This window comes from Taudactylus pleione, unplaced genomic scaffold, assembly GCF_031769625.1.
Source record: "Taudactylus pleione unplaced genomic scaffold, aTauple2 ptg000434l, whole genome shotgun sequence".
NCBI classification, from domain to species: domain Eukaryota; kingdom Metazoa; phylum Chordata; class Amphibia; order Anura; family Myobatrachidae; genus Taudactylus; species Taudactylus pleione.
In genome coordinates this window covers 2,813,103-2,835,179 of record NW_028284836.1, presented here as the reverse complement: position 1 = coordinate 2,835,179, position 22,077 = coordinate 2,813,103, and the positions used below count along the sequence as shown (strand labels likewise).

Genomic DNA, 22,077 nt, shown 5'->3' with positions numbered 1-22,077 from the left:
GCTGTGGATATTGTGGGTGGAGCTACTTTCAAGGGGTATTAACATTTGGGCTGTGGGGGCAGTTGTTATAACTGGGGGGGGGCGGCGCAGGGAAGGCTGCCTGGACTGGGGCAGGCTGGCTGGCTGGACTGGGGGAGGGCACAGGGAAGGCAGGCTGCCTGGACTAGAAGGCTGGTTGTACTGGGGAGGTGGGCAGGCTCACTGGCTGGACTAGGGGGGCACAGGGAATGCTGTATATACTGTGTGGGGAGTACAGGGAAGGCAGGCTGGACTGGGGCAGAACAGGGAAGGCAGGCTGCCTATACAAGAATACTGGCTGGACTTAGGGGGACAGGGAAAGCAGGCTGAATGGGGGGGGGCACAGGGAATGCTAGATGGACAGGGGGTGGGGAGCAGGGAAGGCTGGCTGGACTGGGGGGGTCTCAAGAAACGCTGGCTGGACTGGGGGGGGCAAAGGGAATGCTGGGTGGACTGTGGGTGGAGAGCAGGGAAGGCTGACTGGACTGGGGCAGGGAAGACAGGGTGGGTGGCTGGCTGGCTGGATTGGTGTTGGGCACAGGGATGGCAGGCTGGCCAGACTAGAGGGCTGGCTGAACTGGGTGGGAGGGAGGCAAGCAGCAGGAAAGCTGGCTGGCTGGACTGGGGTGGGGGAGTAAGGCAGGGGTAGCATACCTTGTTTAGAAAGAGAGGGGTCCTGGGTGGCAACGGTGCAGAATACACCGGGCAGGAGGTAGAGTCAGAGCATCGGCGTCACGGCATTTGGAATATGGAGCCAGCCGCGAGCCAATCACAGCTCAGCTCGCGGAACGGCAGCCAATCAGGAGCGGCCGCTCCTGATTGGCTGCTGTTCCGCGAGCTGTGATTGGCTCACGGACGGCTCAATATTTAATTCAAGCGCAGCCTATGCTCTGTCTCCTGTGACTGTCAGCCACCCAGTGCATTGCGCACCGCTGCTGCCCGGGCCCCATCTCTCTCCGGGCCCGGGACTGGATTCCCGGCAGTCCCCCCCTGATGGCGGCCCTGACTGGGGGCACTTCAAGGGGCATTACTACTGGGGCAGTGCAGGGAGCATTACTATTGGGGGGCACTACAAGGGCATTAGTACTGGGGGCACTGCAGGGAGCATTACTACTGGGGCACTACGAGGGCATTACTGCTGGGGGCACTACAAGGGCCCTTACTACAGTGGGCACTGCAGGGGGAATCATCCCTTTAATTCGGGTCATGTGAATATTATTATGGCGCTGTGTATGTGTCTATGAGCTGGGCGGAGGGTTTGGGAGAAAACGGGCAGCATTGAGAACCATTGCCTAGGGCGCCCTGAAACCTTGCACCGGCCCTACCTGGGGACCCAGAAAACTGGTACCTGTAAAATAATCATTCAGTGTATGGAATCTACTATAAGATTTATGGCAGCTTCCACATATTGGACGATTATTGCATGTGCCGGTACTGCTGAGCACCATCAGACAGAAAGCCCTGGCGCCTATATGGCAGGTGTATATGTTTCCAGTGCACGTGTAACAATAATAATTAGGATATGGCAAATGGAGAAGCAGAAACATAACATGACACCAGGGAGAGAAGTCAGCAGGGCTCCTGCAGTGACACAAATATTACAGCAGCAGATGCATCACCATCACATTACAGGGACTGATGAGGCTCAGCCAGGGTACATAGTGCTGCTGTGCCATAACCTTGTAACCCTCAGAGGTCCAGAGCCAGCCTAGAGCACCGTCAGCGGCTGTGGAACTACATGTCTCAGCGTGCCCCCCAGCTAGAGAGCCCCCTGAGGTACCCGGTCAGTGAGCAGCGAGGAGGATCCGGCGCACACACAGTTACAGCCGTCTCCATGGTAACGCGGGAAGCGGCCGCCAGGTGGCGCTGTGACTCCTCCGGCTCCCTCGAAGAGCTGCGGGGGGCGGGGCCAGAGCATGAGTCGGAATCTCGCGAGGTCTGAGCTCGTCGGTGGCGGCGGCGGCATCATCCTGTGCGGGCAGCGGAGGTGCGGGGAGACCGGCGACACCGGGGGAGGGACTGGAGACAGGTACCGTACCGTACTACCCCCTTCCTCATATCATATGTGTGCTGTGCTCCTCTCATATATATACTGTGTCCTCATATATATACTGTGTCCTCTTCATATCATATATACACTGTCATATATCACTGTGTCCTTATATATACTGTGCCCTCATATATACACTGTCATATATCACTGTGTCCTTATATATACTGTGCCCTCATATATACACTGTCATATATCACTGTGTCCTTATATATACTGTGTCCTCATATATACACTGTCATATATCACTGTGTCCTTATATATACTGTGCCCTCATATATACACTGTCATATATCACTGTGTCCTTATATACTGTGTCCTCATATATACACTGTCATATATCACTGTGTCCTTATATATACTGTGCCCTCATATATACACTGTCATATATCACTGTGTCCTTATATATACTGTGCCCTCATATATACACTGTCATATATCACTGTGTCCTTATATATACTGTGCCCTCATATATACACTGTCATATATCACTGTGTCCTTATATATACTGTGCCCTCATATATACACTGTCATATATCACTGTGTCCTTATATATACTGTGTCCTCTTCATATCATATATACACTGTCATATATCACTGTGTCCTTATATATACTGTGCCCTCATATATACACTGTCATATATCACTGTGTCCTTATATATACTGTGCCCTCATATATACACTGTCATATATCACTGTGTCCTTATATATACTGTGTCCTCATATATACACTGTCATATATCACTGTGTCCTTATATACTGTGCCCTCATATATACACTGTCATATATCACTGTGTCCTTATATATACTGTGTCCTCTTCATATCATATATACACTGTCATATATCACTGTGTCCTTATATATACTGTGCCCTCATATATACACTGTCATATATCACTGTGTCCTTATATATACTGTGCCCTCATATATACACTGTCATATATCACTGTGTCCTTATATATACTGTGTCCTCATATATACACTGTCATATATCACTGTGTCCTTATATACTGTGTCCTCATATATACACTGTCATATATCACTGTGTCCTTATATATACTGTGTCCTCATATATACACTGTCATATATCACTGTGTCCTTATATATACTGTGTCCTCATATATACTGTGTCCTCATATATACACTGTCATATATCACTGTGTCCTTATATATACTGTGCCCTCATATTATACATACTGTGCCCTCATATTATACATACTGTGCCCTCATATTATTTATACACTTATCATATATCACTGTGCTCTGTGTCCTTATTATACTGTACCCTCATATTATACATACTATGCCCTCATAGTATATATACACTATCATATGTCACTGTGCTCTGTGTCCTTATATATACTGTACCCTCATATTATACATACTATGCCCTCATATATACACTATCATATGTCACTGTGCTCTGTGTCATTATATATACTGTACCCTCATATATATACACTGTCATATATCACTGTGCTCTGTGTCCTTATTATATATACTGTACCCTCATATATATACACTGTCATATATCACTGTGCTCTGTGTCCTTATTATATATACTGTGCACTCATATTATATATACACTGTCATATATCACTGTGCTCTGTGTCCTTATTATATATACTGTGCACTCATATTATATATACACTGTCATATATCACTGTGCTCTGTGTCCTTATTATATATACACTGTACCCTCATATTACATATACACTGTCATATATCACTGTGCTCTGTGTCCTTATTATATATACTGTGCACTCATATTATATATACACTGTCATATATCACTGTGCTCTGTGTCCTTATTATATATACACTGTACCCTCATATTACATATACACTGTCATATATCACTGTGCTCTGTGTCCTTATTATATATACTGTGCACTCATATTATATATACACTGTCATATATCACTGTGCTCTGTGTCCTTATATATACTGTACCCTCATATTATACATACTATGCCCTCATATTATATATACACTGTCATATATCACTGTGTCCTTATATATACTGTGCCCTCATATTATATATACACTGTCATATATCACTGTGCTCTGTGTCCTTATATATACTGTACCCTCATATTATACATACTATGCCCTCATATTATATATACACTATCATATGTCACTGTGCTCTGTGTCCTTATTATATATACTGTGCCCTCATATTATATATACACTGTCATATCACTGTGCTCTGTCCTTATATATACTGTACAGTCATACATACTGTCCTCATTATATATACACTGTCATATATCACTGTGCTCTGTCTATGCCCTCATATTATAAATACTGTACCTTTCTCACATTATACACACTGTGCCCTCATATTATATATACACTGTCATATCACTGTGCTCTGTTTCCTTATACATACTGTGCCCTCATATTATATATACACTGTCATATATCACTGTGCTCTGTGTCCTTATACATACTGTGCCCTCATATTTATTTATTATCAGTTATTTATATAGCGCACGCATATTCTGCAGCGCTTTACAGAGATTATATATACACTGTCATATATCACTGTGCTCTGTGTCCTTATACATACTGTGTCCTCATATTATATATTCACTGTGATGTGTCCCTATATTATACATACTGTGCCCTCATATATTTATACACTGTTATATATCACTATGCTCTGTATCCTTATACATACTGTGTCCTCATATTATATATACATTGTCATATATCACTGTGCTCTGTGTCCTCATATGTACTGTGCCCTCATATTATACATACTGTGTCCTCATATTATATATACATTGTCATATATCACTGTGCTCTGTGTCCTCATATGTACTGTGCCCTCATTATATATACTGTGCCCTAATACATACTGTGCCCTCATATTATATATACACTTTAATATATCACTGTGCTCTGTCCTCATATACATACTGTGTCTTCATGTTATATATACACTCATATATCCTTGCTCCGTGTCCTCATATGTACTGTGCCCTCATATTATATATACACTGTCCTATATCACTGTGCTCTGTGCCTTTATATTATACATAGTATTCTCATATTATATATACACTGTCATATACTTGCTCCGTGTCCTCATATATACTGTGCCCTCATATTATATATACACTGTCATATATCACCATTCTGTGTCCTTATATTATATATGCACTGTCCTATATCACTGTGCTCTGTGTCCTCATATTATATATACACTGTCCTCTGTGTCCTTATATATACTGTGCTGTCATATTATATATACACTGTCGTATATCACTGCTCTGTGTCCTCATATTATATATACACTGTCATATATCACCATTCTGTGTCCTTATATTATTTATGCACTGTCCTATATCACTGTGCTCTGTGTCCTCATATTATATATACACTGTCCTCTGTGTCCTTATATATACTGTGCCGTCATATTATATATGCACTGTCATATATCACTGCTCTTTGTCCTCACATTATATATACTGTGCCCTAATTAAATATACACTGTCATATATCACTGCTCTTTGTCCTCATATTATAAATACTGTTATATATCACTGCTCTGTGTCCTTATATTATATATACGCTGTCATATATCACTGCTCTGTGTCCTTATATTATATATACGCTGTCATATATCACTGCTCTTTGTCCTCATATTATATATACGCTGTCATATATCACTGCTCTTTGTCCTCATATTATATATACTGTCATATATCACTGCTCTTTGTCCTCATATTATATATAGGGCGGAATTTAATTGTATTCGCGGCCCGCATCTCCCGTCTAAAGTGACAGGAGATCGCGGGCCGCTATACAATTGTCCAAGATGTTCGCGCTGATCGCGCCCATAGAGGTCAGGTTTAGCCGCGTAAAGCAGCTAAACCCGACCAAAGTGCTGGGCGCGATCGCGAAAAGTGATGTTTGGGCGCCCAAACATGTCACTTTTCGCACATTTCAGCTCTCATCCCCCAGGGGGTGCGAGCTGAAATGTAGCGCTGGCTGCTGATCGCGCCCGACAGGAGCAAGAATAGAATAGCTCCGTCGGGCGCGATAGCGGCTAGAAATAATTGAATTCCGCCCATACTGTCATATATCACTGCTCTTTGTCCTCATATTATATATACACTGTCATATATCACTGCTTTGTCCTCATATTATATATACTGTCATATATCACTGCTCTGTGTTCACTGTCACATATCCCCTGCTTTGTGTGCCTCATTATATACACTGTCATATATTGCTGTGCTCTGTGTCCTCATATTATTTATACACTGTCATATATCACTGTGCCCTGTGTCCTCATATATACGCTGTCATATATCACTGCTCTGTGCCCTCATATTATATATACACTGTCATATATCGCTGTGCTCTGTGTCCTCATATTATTTATACACTGTCATATATCACTGTGCCCCGTGTCCTCATATTATATATACGCTGTCATATATCACTGCTCTGTGCCCTAATATTATATATACACTGTCATATAGCACTGTGCTCTGTGTCCTCATATATACACTGCTCATATTATATATACACTGTTATATATCACTGTGCTTTGTCCTCACATTATATATACACTGTGCCCTCATTAAATATACACTGTCATATATCACTGCTCTGTGTCCTTATATATACACTGTCATATATCACTGCTCTGTGTCCTTATTTCTACTTCAGGGTCCATAGGGTATCCACAGGATACCTTGGGGGTATAGGTGTGACGTCAGTCGCAGGGCACCAAAGAGTTAAGCTTTCAGCCTCCCAGGATGCACTAGGTCCCCCTCCTATACCCCGCCCCCGGGCCAAGGCACCTCAGTTTAGTTTGGTGCCCGGCCGGAGTCGGGTGCACCTGTTGGAGTGGGGGGCTAGAAGAGCCCCTGAAGCTTTTCTCATGCAGCTGTGGCTGCACATCTGGATGAACAGCATGGACAGTCAGTCCTGACGTCCATGCTGTCTTCCCTACACCCCGCCGGTACCAGAACGCCGGTACTGATCCGGGGATGCTGGTGGGCGTCTGGGGTCACAGCTAGCGGTGACCCCAGATGCTCCGGACCATGGCCGGATTCAAGGGGGACAGAGGTAAGCAGCGGGGTCCCGCGGTGGGTCCCCGCTGATCACATGGTCCTAAGTCCCCAGGCAGGGGGCTCCCTGGGGACTGGCTGCAGCGTGGAGCCAGGCGACCAACCTGCGCTTCCACTACCCCCTGGGACAGCGGACCGCAGCAGAGCGGTAGCGCTGCGGCGTCCCAGGGGTTAAATGCATGCCAGGGGAGCGCGCCTTCCCTGTCTCACAGCCGGCGCCTCCCCCGCTGCACACAGCCCTCTCTGCATGCTGCCGACTGGTCCTGTGGCAGTGCTCCTCCCCCAGGCCAGCCTCCTCTCTGCTCCTCGGCGGCCATCTTCTCCAGAACGCATGGTGAACGCTGCTGGAAGCGCTGGACGGAAGCATCGTGGTCTGGGTCCCCCCGCATACCTCTCCTCCGCTGTGGCTCAGGTCTGTGTATGCAGCGCTGTGTCCTACCAGGCCCTGTGTCTGTGTAGTTGAGTAATCAGCGCTGTTAGTGCAGGAATTGTTATTTCTCTGCATTGTATGTGACTGTGCTAGCGCTGCCTGTAACTTTTCTTCTCTAAACTGTCAGCTTTATTACTGTCCCTGTTCTTCTGCTAAAGCCCTTGCGGTGCGGTGCTGCAGGGTGGTCTCTCGCCTATTTAATACTTAATTGGTGAGAGAGGTCACATACGTGGTGCCATCATGTCTGAAAGTGATTTTCCCCTCCGGCTACAGTGTACCACGTGCAAAGTACCGTTAGCGGAGGGGGAGGCTAGCGCGGAGGGCCTTTGCCGGCAGTGTTTGTCCATGGCGCGGCCTATTACGGTTACAGCACCGGTACAGGAGCCGCCCTGGGCTTGTTTCGCTCAGGCGTTAACAGCTTTAGTGGGCCAGTTAGCTCCGCAGCCCGCGTTTACTCCGATGGGTTTGTCCCAGCAGTCTGTGGTGTCGTCACCCATGCAGGGGTTCCCACGACAATTGGTGGTACCCCACAGTCTCCCTATTTCCCCGCTCCCGGGTTCTCAGGAGCCAGCGTGGGTTAACTCCCTGACGAGTTCTGTACAGCACTTGTCGGATGTGTTGCAAGGGGAGTCTGTGATGCGGCCTCATAAAAGGCCGGTGGCGTCTCTGTCCGCTCCTTATGAGGATGACGAAGGAACGTCTGATGATGGGGAGATTCTGGATCCTTACGATCAGGAACCTCTCCATACTAAGGACGCTGATGCTAAGTCCAAAGTATATATTCCTGGACTTATTCGGGCGGTCCGCACAGCCTTGGTGATTGAGGACGAAGTTCCCCCAGCGGCTAAATCTAAGTATGCCTTTTTCAAAGATGTGAAGGGCGATGCCACAGTCTTTCCTCTTTCGGGTCAGTTGGTGGACCATTTAGAGGAGGCGTGGAAACAACCTGGCAAAAGATACCAGCCGCAGAGACGCCTGGCGGTGGCTTATCCGTTCGCGGATAATTATTTTGCTAAGTGGGAATCCCCTCCACAGGTGGATTCTCACGTGACCCGTCTTGTCCGTAGTGCCACATTGCCGATGCCATCCATGTCCTCCCTTAAGGATGCTACGGACCGCAAGGTAGAAATCTGCCTGAAGTCCGCTTATTCCCTTGCAGGGGGGGCAGCACGGCCGGCTATGGCCATTTGCTGGGTTGCCAGAGCGATGGAGCGCTGGGCGGATTCATTAGAGGCTTCTTTTGAATCCGACTGTCCGGCCGAACAGGCGGAGTTGATTGGCAATCTCCGTGATTCGGCCACCTACATCAACGAGGCGGCTCTAGACATTAGTACTCTGGTGTCTAGAATTTCTTCAGCAGCGGTAGCTGCTCGTCGCACCTTGTGGCTGCGATCCTGGAAGGCGGACGCAGATTCCAAGAAAGGTCTGGAAGCGTTGCCGTTTACCGGAGAAGTTCTCTTCGGTCCGGATCTGGATAAGATTGTGGCCACGCTGGCGGCAGCCAAATCTGCTTGTCTCCCGTCGGCCGCTGCTCCTTCTGGTTCGGGACCATCGTCCTTTCGGTCATCTAGGGCCCAGGGCAGGCCCAAACCACAGTCGTTTCCTCGACAGGCTGGCCCTAAGAAATCGGTCAAGCCCCGGAAGCAGGCATGGAGTACCAGACGTCCGGCCCCCAAGCCAGATGACAAGCCTGCGGCCTGACGGTCCGGGCCTCCCTTTGGGGGATCCCAGGGTGGGAGGCCGCCTGCTACAGTTCGCCCAGTGTTGGTCGACACTGGGCGACAGACACTTGGGTTCTGGAGGTGGTTTCCCACGGATACGCCCTCTCCTTCCGGCACAGACCCCCGGCTCGCTTCTTCACCACGGGTCTCCCATCAGACCGGAACAAGGCTACGGAGCTGCGGAAGGTATTGCACACTATGCTCCAGGCTGGAGTTATAGTGGCTGTTCCATTCTCCCAGAGGGGCCAGGGTTTCTATTCAAATCTATTTTTGGTACAGAAACCCAATGGGTCATATCGTCCGATTCTCAACCTCAAAGCACTCAACAAGTCTTTGCGGGTCCCGAAGTTTCGGATGGAGACCCTACGGTCCATCATTCTGGCGCTGGAACCTGGGGACTACTTGGTGTCATTGGACATACAGGACGCTTACCTGCATGTCCCTATTCTTTTGCGCCATCAACAGTTCCTCAGGTTTGCAATCCGCAGCGACCACTTCCAGTTTCGGGCGTTACCTTTTGGCCTGGCAACAGCACCACGTGTTTTCACCAAGGTGATGGCGGTCATGGCGGCTTCTCTGCGGCTGCAGGGAGTCCGCATGTTGCCGTATTTGGACGACCTGTTATTGGTGGCAGGATCTCCAGAGCTCCTGTTACGCCACTTGGACCTGACCATTGCACTGCTGCAACGGCACGGCTGGCTAATCAACTGGCAGAAGTCCACTCTAATCCCGTCTCGGAGGATTCTGCATCTTGGAGCCTTATTGGACTCGGGACAGCAAAGGATCTTCGTGACGGAGGACAAGATCTCTGCTTTACAGTCAAGGGTGCGCAGTTGCCTGCACAGCCGCCGGGTGTCCTTACACTCGGCGATGAGGTTACTGGGCTCCATGGTGTCGGTGTTCGACATGGTGGAATACGCCCAGTTTCACTCCAGACCTCTGCAGCACCTGATCCTGTCCAAGTGGAACGGGCTGACTCAGTCTCTGAAGTCCCAGACGATTGTGCTCACCCAGGAGGTTCGCCTGTCCCTTGCGTGGTGGTTACAGACGACCCACCTCAACAAGGGACGTCCGTTCTGGGTTCCAAATTGGGTCCTGTTGACAACGGACGCCAGTCTTCGGGGCTGGGGAGCAGTTTCGGGTCCACACTTGTTCCAGGGCAGGTGGACGCCGACAGAAGCGGAGCTTCCAATAAATATCTTGGAACTCCGTGCAGTCTTCAATGCTCTCCAGCAGGCACAGCGGTTTCTCCAGGGTCGCCCGGTGCAGGTCCAGTCGGACAACGCTACCACCGTGGCCTACATAAACAGGCAAGGAGGAACTCGCAGTCGGGCGGCTCTCGTAGAGGTCTCTCGGATCCTGGTTTGGGCGGAGCGCAATCTTCCGGCCATATCAGCGGTCTTCATCCCGGGAGTGCTAAATTGGGAGGCGGACTTTCTAAGTCGCCAGGACGTTCATCCGGGGGAATGGTCCCTGCACCCGGACGTTTTTCAACTACTGGTGGACAGGTGGGGTCTTCCAGAAATCGACCTCATGGCGTCCCGGCACAACAACAAGTTGCCGGTGTACGGGTCTCGCACAAGAGACGAAGGGGCGTCTCTGGTGGATGCTCTGTCCGTCCGGTGGACGTTCCGGTTCGCATACCTGTTCCCTCCGGTCTCCCTTCTTCCACGGGTAATCCGGAAATTCAAACAGGAAGGAGGGACGCTCCTGTTGATAGCTCCCGCGTGGCCCAGACGGCACTGGTTCTCAGACCTTCAGGGTCTGTCCGTGGACAGTCCTCTGCGGTTGCCGCTACGACCGGACCTTCTGTCTCAGGGTCCTTGCCTTCACCCGGACCTGACTCGGCTGTCTTTGACGGCGTGGCTGTTGAGACGGCCATGCTGAGGTCCCGGGGGTTTTCCAGCTCTGTGGTGCGTACCATGTTACGAGCTCGGAAACCGTCTTCCGCGAGGATATACCATCGCGTGTGGCATACGTTCTTCCAGTGGTGTCGACCGAGAGGTTATGCACCGCGGGAGTTTCGTCTGTCTCGGATTCTCGCCTTCCTGCAAGCGGGACTAGATCATGGGCTTCGCCTTGCTTCTTTGAAGGTACAGGTTTCGGCCCTATCTGTCTGGTTTCACCGTAGGATTGCTACAATCCCGGATGTGCGCACCTTTATGCAGGGTGTTCTCCGCATTCAGCCGCCCTTTGTTCCACCTGTGGCGCCTTGGGATTTGGCTGTGGTCCTGAGGGCTCTCCAAGGACCGCCGTTTGAACCACTGGGCTCAGTGGATCTTAAATGGCTAACAGCTAAGACTGTTTTCCTTCTGGCCATTGCTTCGGCCAGACGTGTTTCTGAGTTAGGGGCTCTTTCTTGTAGACCCCCTTTCTTGGTTTTTCATGGGAACAGGGCAGTGCTCCGCACTCGGCCCGAGTTTCTTCCCAAAGTTGTTTCCCAGTTTCATGTTAACGAGGAAATAGTTGTTCCGGCCTTTAACTCACCGGGTCTTTCCGTGGGTGAGGCCTCTTTGGATGTTGTGCGGGCCTTAAGGACTTATGTTGACCGCACTTCTTCGTTTAGGAAGTCGGACGCTTTGTTTGTCCTCTATGGCTTCCGTAAAAAGGGTTGGCCTGCTTCAAAGCAAACTTTGGCAGCCTGGATCCGTATGGCTATTTCTGAAGCTTATCTTCATGAAGGCCTACCGGTCCCTCCTTCTCTGAAGGCTCATTCCACTAGGTCTGTGGGTCCTTCGTGGGCAGCTCGACGTGGTGCCTCGGCAGTTCAGATCTGCAAGGCTGCTACGTGGTCTTCTGTCCATACCTTCGTGAGGTATTACAGGTTTGACACCTTCGCCTCTCAGGATGCTTCCTTCGGGCGGCGGATTCTCCTCAGCACAGGAGCGTCCCCACCCTTGAAGGATACTGCTTTGGGACATCCCCAAGGTATCCTGTGGATACCCTATGGACCCTGAAGTAGAAAATATGAGATATGGTAAGAACTTACCCTTGTTATCTCTATTTCTACAAAGTCCATAGGGTTCCACAGGACTCCCGCCCTGTCGCACCTGTGCTGCAGATGGGCTTTGCTCTGGTCACCGGTTTTCCGTCTCCCTCTGGTGAGAATGTGATTCTTGTATGTGTCCAGATCTTTGTTCTCTCTCTTCCTTCTCCTCCTCCGGCCTATGGCTTGGTAACTAACTGAGGTGCCTTGGCCCGGGGGCGGGGTATAGGAGGGGGACCTAGTGCATCCTGGGAGGCTGAAAGCTTAACTCTTTGGTGCCCTGCGACTGACGTCACACCTATACCCCCAAGGTATCCTGTGGAACCCTATGGACTTTGTAGAAATAGAGATAACAAGGGTAAGTTCTTACCATATCTCATATTATTATATATACGTTGTCATATATCTCTGCTCTTTGTCCTCATATTATATATACACTGTCATATATCACTGCTCTGTGTCCTTATATTATATATACACTGTCATATATCACTGCTCTGTGTCCTCATATTATATATACACTGTCATATATCACTGCTCTGTGTCCTTATATTATATATACACTGTCATATATCACTGTGCTCTGTGTCCTCATATTATATATACACTGTCATATATCACTGCTCTGTGTCCTTATATTATATATACACTGTCATATATCACTGCTCTGTGTCCTTATATTATATATACGCTGTCATATATCACTGCTGTTTGTCCTCATATTATATATACTGTCATATATCACTGTGCCCTGTGTCCTCATATTATATATACACTGCTCATATTATACACTGTCATATATCACTGTGCCCTGTGCCCTTTTATTATATATACGCTGTCATATATCACTGCTGTTTGTCCTCATATTATATATACTGTCATATATCACTGCTCTGTGTCCTTATATTATATATACGCTGTCATATATCACTGCTCTTTGTCCTCATATTATATATACTGTCATATATCACTGTGCTCTGTGCCCTCATATTATATATGCACTGCTCATATTATATGTACGCTGTCATAATCACTGCTTTGTGCCCTCATATTATATATGCACTGCTCATATTGTATATACACTGTCATATATCACTGTGCTTTGTGTCCTCCTATTTATACAGTGTCATATACAACTGCTCTTTTTCTACTGCAGGGTCCATAGGGTATCCACAGGATACCTTGGGGTATAGGTGATGACGTCAGTCTTCAGGCACCACAGAGTTAAAGTTTTCAGCCTCCCAGGATGCATCTGGATCCCTCTCCTATACCCCGCCCCCGGGCCAAGGCATCTCAGTTTCGTCGGTGCCTGGCCGGAGTCGGAGGCACTGTGCAGAGGGGGGCTATGAAGAGCCCCTGAAGTTTCTTTTAAAGGCAGCGCTGGCTGCACATCTGGGAGTACAGCATGGACAGTCAGTACCGACGTCCATGCCGTCTCCCCTACACCCCGCCGGTACCAGAACGCCGGTACTGATCCGGGGATGCTGGTAGACATCTGGGGTTACGGCTAGCGGTGTCCCCAGATGTTTTGGACCATGGCCGGATCCAAGGGGATGCAGGTAATCAGCGGGGTCCCGCGGTGGGTCCCCGCTGGTCACATGGTCCTGAGTCCCCAGGCACGGGGCTCCCTGGGGACTGGCTGCAGCGTGGAGCCAGGCGACCAACCTGCGCTTCCACTACCCCCTGGGACAGCGGGCCGCTGCTGAGCGGCATGCGCTGCGGCGTCCCAGGGGTTAAATGCATGCCAGGGGAGCGCGCTTTCCCTGTCTCACAGCCGGCGCCTCCCCTGCTGCACACAGCCTCTCTGCTCTGCCTGATTGGCCACAGTGTGTCAGCTGTCCTCCCCAGGCCGGCCTCCTTCATCTTCTGCTCCTCGATGGCCATCTTTAAAGCATGGTGAACACTGCTGGAAGCCTGTGAGCGGTGGCATTGCGGTCTGGGTCCCCCAGCATACCTCTCCTCTGTTTGTCACAGGTCAGTGTATGCAGCGCTGAGTCCTACCAGCCTGAGGGTCTGAGTAGTTGAGAATCAGCGCTAATAGTGCAGGGATTTGTTTATTCTGCATTGTATGTGACTAATCTGCTAGCCTGCTGTCTGTACTTTCACTTTCTACTGTCAGCTTTATTACTGTCCCTGATCTTGCTCTGCTCAAAGCCCTTGCGGTGCGCGGTGTGCAGGGTGTTATTCACACTATACCAATACGTTTAGGTGTGAGTGTCACATACTTACCATCATGTCTGAGACTGATTTTCCTCTCCAGCTCATGTGTACTAAATGTAAGGTACCAATAGCGGAGGGGGAGGGTAACGCGGAGGGGTTATGCCCCCAGTACCTGGCACTGTCACGGCCGATTATGGTCACGGTCCCGGTACAGGAACCTCCCTGGGCTTGTTTCGCTAAGGCGCTTACAACCCTTGTGGGCCAGCTAGCTCCGCCACCTGCGTTTACCCAGACGGGTTTGTCCCAACAGTCAGTGGTGTCGTCACCCATGCGGGAGTTCCCGAGACAATTGATGGTACCCCACAGTATCCCAGGTTTCTCCGGAGCCTGCGTGGGTTAATACTCTTAACTACATCGGTTCAGCATTTGTCCGATGTTTTACAGGGGGAGTCTGTGTTGCGGCCTCATAACGGCCGGTGGCGTCTTTATCTGCTCCTTATGGGGATGACGATGAGACGTCAGATCATGGGGAGATTCTGGATCTATCTGACCAAGAACCTCTCCGTACCAAAGAGCCGGACGCTAAGTCCAAGGTGTATATCCCTGGTCTTATTCGAGCGGTCCGCTCGGCTTTAGTTATTGAGGATATTGATCCTTTGGTGGCCACATTCATATATACCTTTTTAAGGATATTAAGGGTGAGGCTACGGTGTTCCCTCTTTCTGATCAATTAGTGGATCATTTAGAGGAGGCGTGGAAAAATCCAGGTAAACGGTTTCAGCCCCAGAGACGCTTAGCCGTGGCTTATCCGTTTGCGGTCAATTATTTTCCTAAGCGGGAATCCCCTACGCAAGTGGATTCACATGTCACACGCCTAGTCAAAAGTGCCACGTTGCCTATGCCTTCGATGTCATCCTTGAAGGATGTCACTGACCGCAAGGTGGAGATCTGCCTCAAATCCGTTTATTCCCTTGCAGGGAAGCATCCAGACCGGCTCTGGCCGTGTGTTGGGTAACCAGAGCTATGGAGCGCTGGGCGGATAATTTGGAGGCGTCTTTGGACTCTGACTGTTCGGCTGAACAGACCGAGTTGGTGGGCAATCTCCGAGACTCGGCCACTTACATTAATGAAGCGGCCTTAGATATTTGTATGCTCACCTCTAGGATCTCCTCTGCAGCTGTGGCTGCTCGTCGCACCTTATGGTTGCGTTCTTGGAAAGCGGACGCGGATTCCAAAAAGGGATTAGAAGGTCTGGACAGGTACTATTTGGTCCAGATCTGGACAAAATTGTAGTTACGTTGGCAGCAGCAAAATCTGCATGTCTTCTGTCTGCTACGATTCCTTCTAGTGCTGGTGGGTCGTCCTTTTGGCCTCACAGGGTCCAAGGTAGGCCTAAAGTACAGTCCTTTCCACGGCAGGCTGGGGCCAAGAAATTGTCCAAGCCCAAGAAACAGGTCTGGAGTACCAGACGTCCGGCTCCTAGGTCAGATAACAAACCTGCGGCCTGACGGTCCAGGCCTCCTTTTGTGGGACCCCAAAGTGGGGGGCGCCTACTTCAGTTCGCCCGGTGCTGGTCGCAGTGCATGTTCCAATTTCCCAGAGGGGCCTGGGTTTCTATTCCATTCTATTTTTGGTGCAGAAACCCAATGGGTCTTACCGTTCAATACTAAACCTAAAGGCCCTCAGCAAGTCCTTGAGGGTGCCTCTGTTTCGGATGGAGACCCTGCGGTCCATTATTCTGGCACTGGAACCTGGGGACTACATGGTATCATTGGACATCCAGGACGCTTACCTGCATGTCCCTATTCTTTTGCGCCATCAGCAGTTCCTCAGATTGGCAATCTGCAACGAACATTTCCAGTTCCGGGCACTGCCTTTTGGCCTGGTGACTGCTCCACGGGTATTCACCAAGGTCATGGCGGCTCTCCTGTGGACGCAGGGAGTCCGACTGTTGCCTTATCTGGACGACCTCCTGTTGATAGCGGGGTCTCCAGAGCTTCTTTTACACCATCTAGATCTGACGATTGCGGTACTGCAACGTCACGGCTGGTTGACAAACTGGCAGAGGTCCACTCTCACCCCGTCTCAGAGTATCCTGCACCTCGGGGCCTTATTGGACTCCAGGCAGCAGTGGATCTTTGTGACGGAGGAAAAGATCTTTGCTTTGTAGTTGAGGGTGCGCAGTTGTCTGCAGTGTCGTCGAGTGTCGATACACTTGGCAAGAGGTTATTGGGCTCAATGGTGTCGGTATTCGACATGGTGGAGTACGCCCAATTTCACTCCAAACCTCTGCTGCTATTGATCCGGTCCAGATGGAATGGATTGCCTCAGTGTCTCAAGTCCCAGACGATGGGGCTCACTCCGGATGTTCGCCTGTCTCTAACCTGGTGTTTGCAGACGACCCACCTCAACAAGGGTCGCCCGTTCTGGGTGGCGAACTGGGTCCTGTTAACAACGGACGCCAGTCTCCGGTGCTGGGGAGCTGTCACGGGTCCACACTTGTTTCAGGGCAGGTGGACTCGGGCGGTAGCGGAGCTTCCAATAAACATTTTGGAGCTCCATGCGGTGTCAAGAGCTCTCCAGCGGGCACAGCCGGTTCTCCAGGGTCACCCTGTGCAGGTCCCGTCAGACAACGCCACCACGGTGGCCTATTTAAACCAGCAAGGAGGAACCGTGAGAGTGGTCTTTATACCAGGATGTTTTTCGGAGTCTGGTGGACAAGTGGGGTCTTCCAGAGATAGACCTCATGGCGTCCCGGCACAACAACAAGTTGCCGGTGTACGGGTCTCGAACATGAGACGAAAAGGCGTCTCTGGTGTATGCCTTGTCCGTCTAGTAGACGTTCCAGTTTGCCTACCTTTTCCCTCCGTTTTCCCTTCTTCCGCGGGTATTACGGAAATTCAAATCCAGAAGGAGGTACGCTACTGTTGATAGCTTCCGAGTGGCTCAGACGGCACTGGTTCTCCGACCTCCAGAGTCTGTCAGTAGACGTTCCTCTGAGGTTACCATTATGACCGAATCTGCTGTCATAGGGTCCTTGTCTTCACCCGGACCTGACTCGGTGTGGCTGTTGAAACGGTCATGCTAAGGTCCAGAGGGTTTTTTCTAGCTCCGTGGTGCAAACCATACTAAGAGCTCGTAAACCTTCCTCGGCAAGAATCTACCATCGTGTGTGGCATACTTTCTTCCGGTGATGTAGACCTAGAGGGTATTCCCTTAGGGAGTTCCGCCTGTCTAGGGTGTTGGCTTTCCTACAGGCTGGACTGGATCATGGGCTTCGCCTGGCTTCTCTGAAAGTGCAGGTGTCTACCCTGTCAGTCTGGTTTCATCGTAGGATTGCTGCGCTCTCTGATGTGCACACCTTTATGCGAGGTGTTCTTTGCATTCAGCCACCTTTTGTTCCACCGGTGGCGCCTTGGAATTGGGCTGTGGTCCTGAGAGTTCTCTAGGGGCCGCCGTTTGAACCACTGGACTCAGTGGACTTTAAATGGCTTACAGCTGAAACCATATTCCTTCTGACCATTGCCTCGGCCAGACGGATTTCGGATTTAGGGGTTCTCTCTTGTAGACCCCCTTTTCTGATTTTTCATAGGAATAGGGCGGTGCTTCGCACTCGTCCGGGATTCCTTCCCGAAGTGGTATCCAGTTTTCACATCAATGAAGAAATTGTTGTGCCGGCTTTCAATTCACCTGGACTTTCAGTGGGTGACGCCACTTGGGATGTTGTGCAGGCATTGAGAATTTATGTTGACCGCACTTCTTCTTTTAGGAAGTCGGACGCCTTGTTTGTCCTCTATGGCTTCCGTAAAAAAGAGTTCGCCTGCTTCAAAGTAGACTTTGGCGGGCTGGATTCGTATGGCAATTTCAGAAGCTTATCTTCATGAAGGTCTTCCAGTTCCCTCCTTGGTGAGGGCTCATTCCACTAGGTCTGTGGGTCCTTCGTTTGCAGCTAGACGTGGTGCCTCTGCAGTTCAGATCTGCAAGGCTGCTACGTAGTCTTCTGTCAATACCTTTGTGAGGTATTACGCTTTTGACATCTTTGCCTCTCAGGATGCTTCCTTCGGGCGGCGGATTCTCCTCAGCACAGGAGCGTCCCCACCCTTGAAGGATACTGCTTTGGGACATCCCCAAGGTATCCTGTGGATACCCTATGGACCCTGAAGTAGAAAATATGAGATATGGTAAGAACTTACCCTTGTTATCTCTATTTCTACGAAGTCCATAGGGTTCCACAGGACTCCCGCCCTGTCGCACCTGTACTGCAGATGGGCTTTATTCTGGTCACCGGTTTTTCCGTCTCCCTATGGTGAGAATGTGATTCTTGTGAGTGTCCAGATTTTTTCTCTTCTGTCTCTTTCTTCTCCTCCTCCGGCCTATGGCTTGTGACGTAACTGAGATGCCTTGGCCCGGGGGCGGGGTATAGGAGAGGGACCCAGATGCATCCTGTGGTGCCTGAAGACTGACGTCATCACCTATACCCCAAGGTATCTTGTGGAACCCCATGGACTTCGTAGAAATAGAGATAACAAGGGTAAGTTCTTACCATATCTCATATTGTCCTCATATTATATATATATATATATATATATATATATATATATACTGTGCCCTCATAATATATATACACTGTCATATATCACTGCTCTGTGTTCACTGTCACATATCCCCTGCTTTGTGTCCTCATTATATACACTGTCATATATCGCTGTGCTCTGTGTCCTCATTATATATACACTGTCATATATCACTGTGCTCTGTGTCCTTATATACTGTACCCTCATATTATATATACACTGTCTATATCACTGTGCTCTGTGTCCTTATATACTGTACCCTCATATTATATATACACTGTCTATATCACAGTGCTCTGTGTCCTTATATTATATATATTCTGTGCCCTCATGTTATTTATACACTGTCATATATCACTGTGCCCTGTGTCCTCATATTATATATACGCTGTCATATATCACTACTCTGTGCTCTCATATTATATATGCACTGCTCATTTTATATATACAATGTCATATATCACTGTGCTTTGTGTCCTCCTATTTGTACACTGTCATATATCACTGTGCTCTGTGTCCTCATATATACACTGCTCATATTATATATACACTGTCATATATCACTGTGCTTTGTGTCCTCATGTTATATATACACTGTCATATATCACTGTGCTTTGTGTCCTCCTATTTATACACTGTCATATATCACTCTGCTCTGTGTCCTCATATATACATTGCTCAAATTTTCTCTTTCATCCACTAGGGGACACTGGAGGTGCTTACGCTGAGGTATAGAGGCGTGGATAGCTGGAGCTGGGCACTTTAATTAGAAGTGTGAAGCTCCTCCCCCTCTATTCCCCAGCAGCCCTCAGTTTAGAAAATGTGCCTTAGGAGCTGGTCACTACAGGCTGTGCTCCAGCAATGCTACTGATACCCTTCGCCACCTCTATAAAAGGTGGGGTCCGGGTACCTGGCACCCTGATTTTCCACGGAAAATCAGGAAGGAGTGCACAGGGCTTATGCTAAAAGCACCTAACAGCTCCTTATCGCCACAGCAAGTCTTCACACTAAGAAGAGAAGACTGTTGCACTGCCGAGAGAGACTTCAGGGGACACGCAGTGAGTAACAGGCTGCGCATCCCCTGGCTCCCGCCCCTCTGTCCGGCGCTTCACAGAATGTCTGCGCTGTGTCAAGCAGAAATAGCGCTACAGTTCGTCAACCCCCGGCTCCCGCCACGCTGACGGCGCTATACAGCTTGTCTGCGCTGTGTCAGGCAGACATAGCGCTACAGCGCGTCTCCCTGCTTCTCCCCTCTCCCCGCTGATACACGCAGTGTAGCGCGGAGGGGGAGGTAATGGCTTTGCTAGCAGCCATCTTTGGAGCCCTTAGGGCATAAAAAAGGGGGAGGAGCTTAGCCACAGCGGGCGCTCTCTCCTGTAAGCGGCAAGCGGCTGTATTAAACAGCGTGGCTGTCATTTTTAATGTATTAATGCCTGCATCTCTCCCTTATTCATGTAGTATGCAGCATAATTACAAAAGGCTGGACTGCTCCTATACCTATACTGCAGGATCCTTGGCAAGGGGGCTGTGTGTGGGGTGTATATAGTGAGCAATATTCTTATCTGTGGGAAAGTGAGTGGTGTTTCTCCTCTGTTCCCAATATCAGCCTTCTGTCTCACTATACTTTATACAGTCAGGTCCATAAATATTGGGACATTGACAGAATTTTCAGATTTTGGCCTCAATTCACCACCACAATGGTTTTGAAATGAAACAAACAAGATGTGCTTTAACTGCAGACTTTCAGATTTAATTTGAGGGTAATTACATCCAAATCGGGTGAACGGTGTAGGAATTACAACGGTTTCTATATGTGCCTCCCACTTTTTAAGGGGCCAAAAGTAATGGGACAAACTAAACAATCCTAAATCTAACTTTCACTTTTTAATACTTTGTTGCAAATCCTTTGCAGGCAATTACAGCCTGAAGTCTGGAACACATAGACATCACCAGACGCTGGGTTTCATCCCTGGTGATGCTCTGCCAGGCCTCTACTGCAAATGTCTTCAGTTCCTGCTTGTTCTTGGGGCATTTTCCCTTCAATTTTGTCTTTATCAAGTGAAATGCATGCTCAATCGGATTCAGGTCAAGGGATTGACTTGGCCATTGCATAACATTCCACTTTTTAGCCTTAAAAAACTCTTTGGTTGCTTTTGCAGTATGCTTCGGGTCATTGTCCATCTGCACTGTGAAGCGCTGTCCAATGAGTTCTGAAGCATTTGACTGAATATGAGCATATAATATTGCCCGAAACACTTCAGAATTAATTCTGCTGCTTTTGTCAGCACTCACATCATCAATAAATGCAAGGGAACCAGTTCCATTGGCAGCCATACATGCCCACGCCATGACATTACCACCACCATGCTTCACTTATGAGATGGTATGTTTTGGATCATGAGCAGTTCCTTTCCTTCTCTTCTCTTCCCATCACTCTGGTACAAGTTGATCTTTGTCTCATCTTGTCAATAGGATGTTGTTCCAGAACTGTAATGGCTTTTTTAGATGTTGTTTGGCAAACTCTAATCCGGTCTTCCTGTTTTTGTGGCTCACCAATGGTTTGCATCTTGTGGTGAACCCTCTATATGCACTCTTGTGAAGTCTTCTCTTGATTGTTGACTTTGACACATATACATCTACCTCCTGGAGAGTGTTCTTGATTTGGCCAACTGTTGTGAAGGGGTTTTTCTTCACCAGGGAAATAATTATGTTGTCATCCACCACAGTTGTTTTCCGTGGTCTTCCGGGTCTTTTGGTGTTGCTGAGCTCTCCGGTGCGTTCTTTCTTTTTAAGAATGTTCCAAACAGTTGATTTGGCCACACCTAATGTTTTTGCAATCTCTCTGATGAGTTTGTTTTCATTTTTCAGCCTAATGATGCTTGCTTCACTGATAGTGACAGCTCTTTGGATCTCATATTGAGAGTTGACAGAAACTGATTCCAAATGCAAATGTCACACCTAGAATCAACTCCAGACCTTTTACCTGCTTAATTGATAATGAAATAACGAGGAAATAGCCCACACCTGTCCATGAAATAGCTTTTG

The 22,077-nt window shown here is 48.8% G+C and overlaps 1 protein-coding gene across 1 annotated transcript in view; it reads left to right on the top strand.

Annotated features, from left to right (window-relative positions):
- The first annotated feature begins 1,954 nt into the window (after nucleotides 1-1,954).
- EXTL3 (exostosin like glycosyltransferase 3) overlaps nucleotides 1,955-22,077 on the top strand; it is a 158,653-nt gene continuing 138,530 nt past the window's right edge. The window contains exon 1 of the mRNA XM_088447554.1: nucleotides 1,955-2,047. The gene's annotated coding sequence lies outside the window, so the exon portion shown is untranslated. The remainder of the gene's footprint in view (nucleotides 2,048-22,077) is intronic.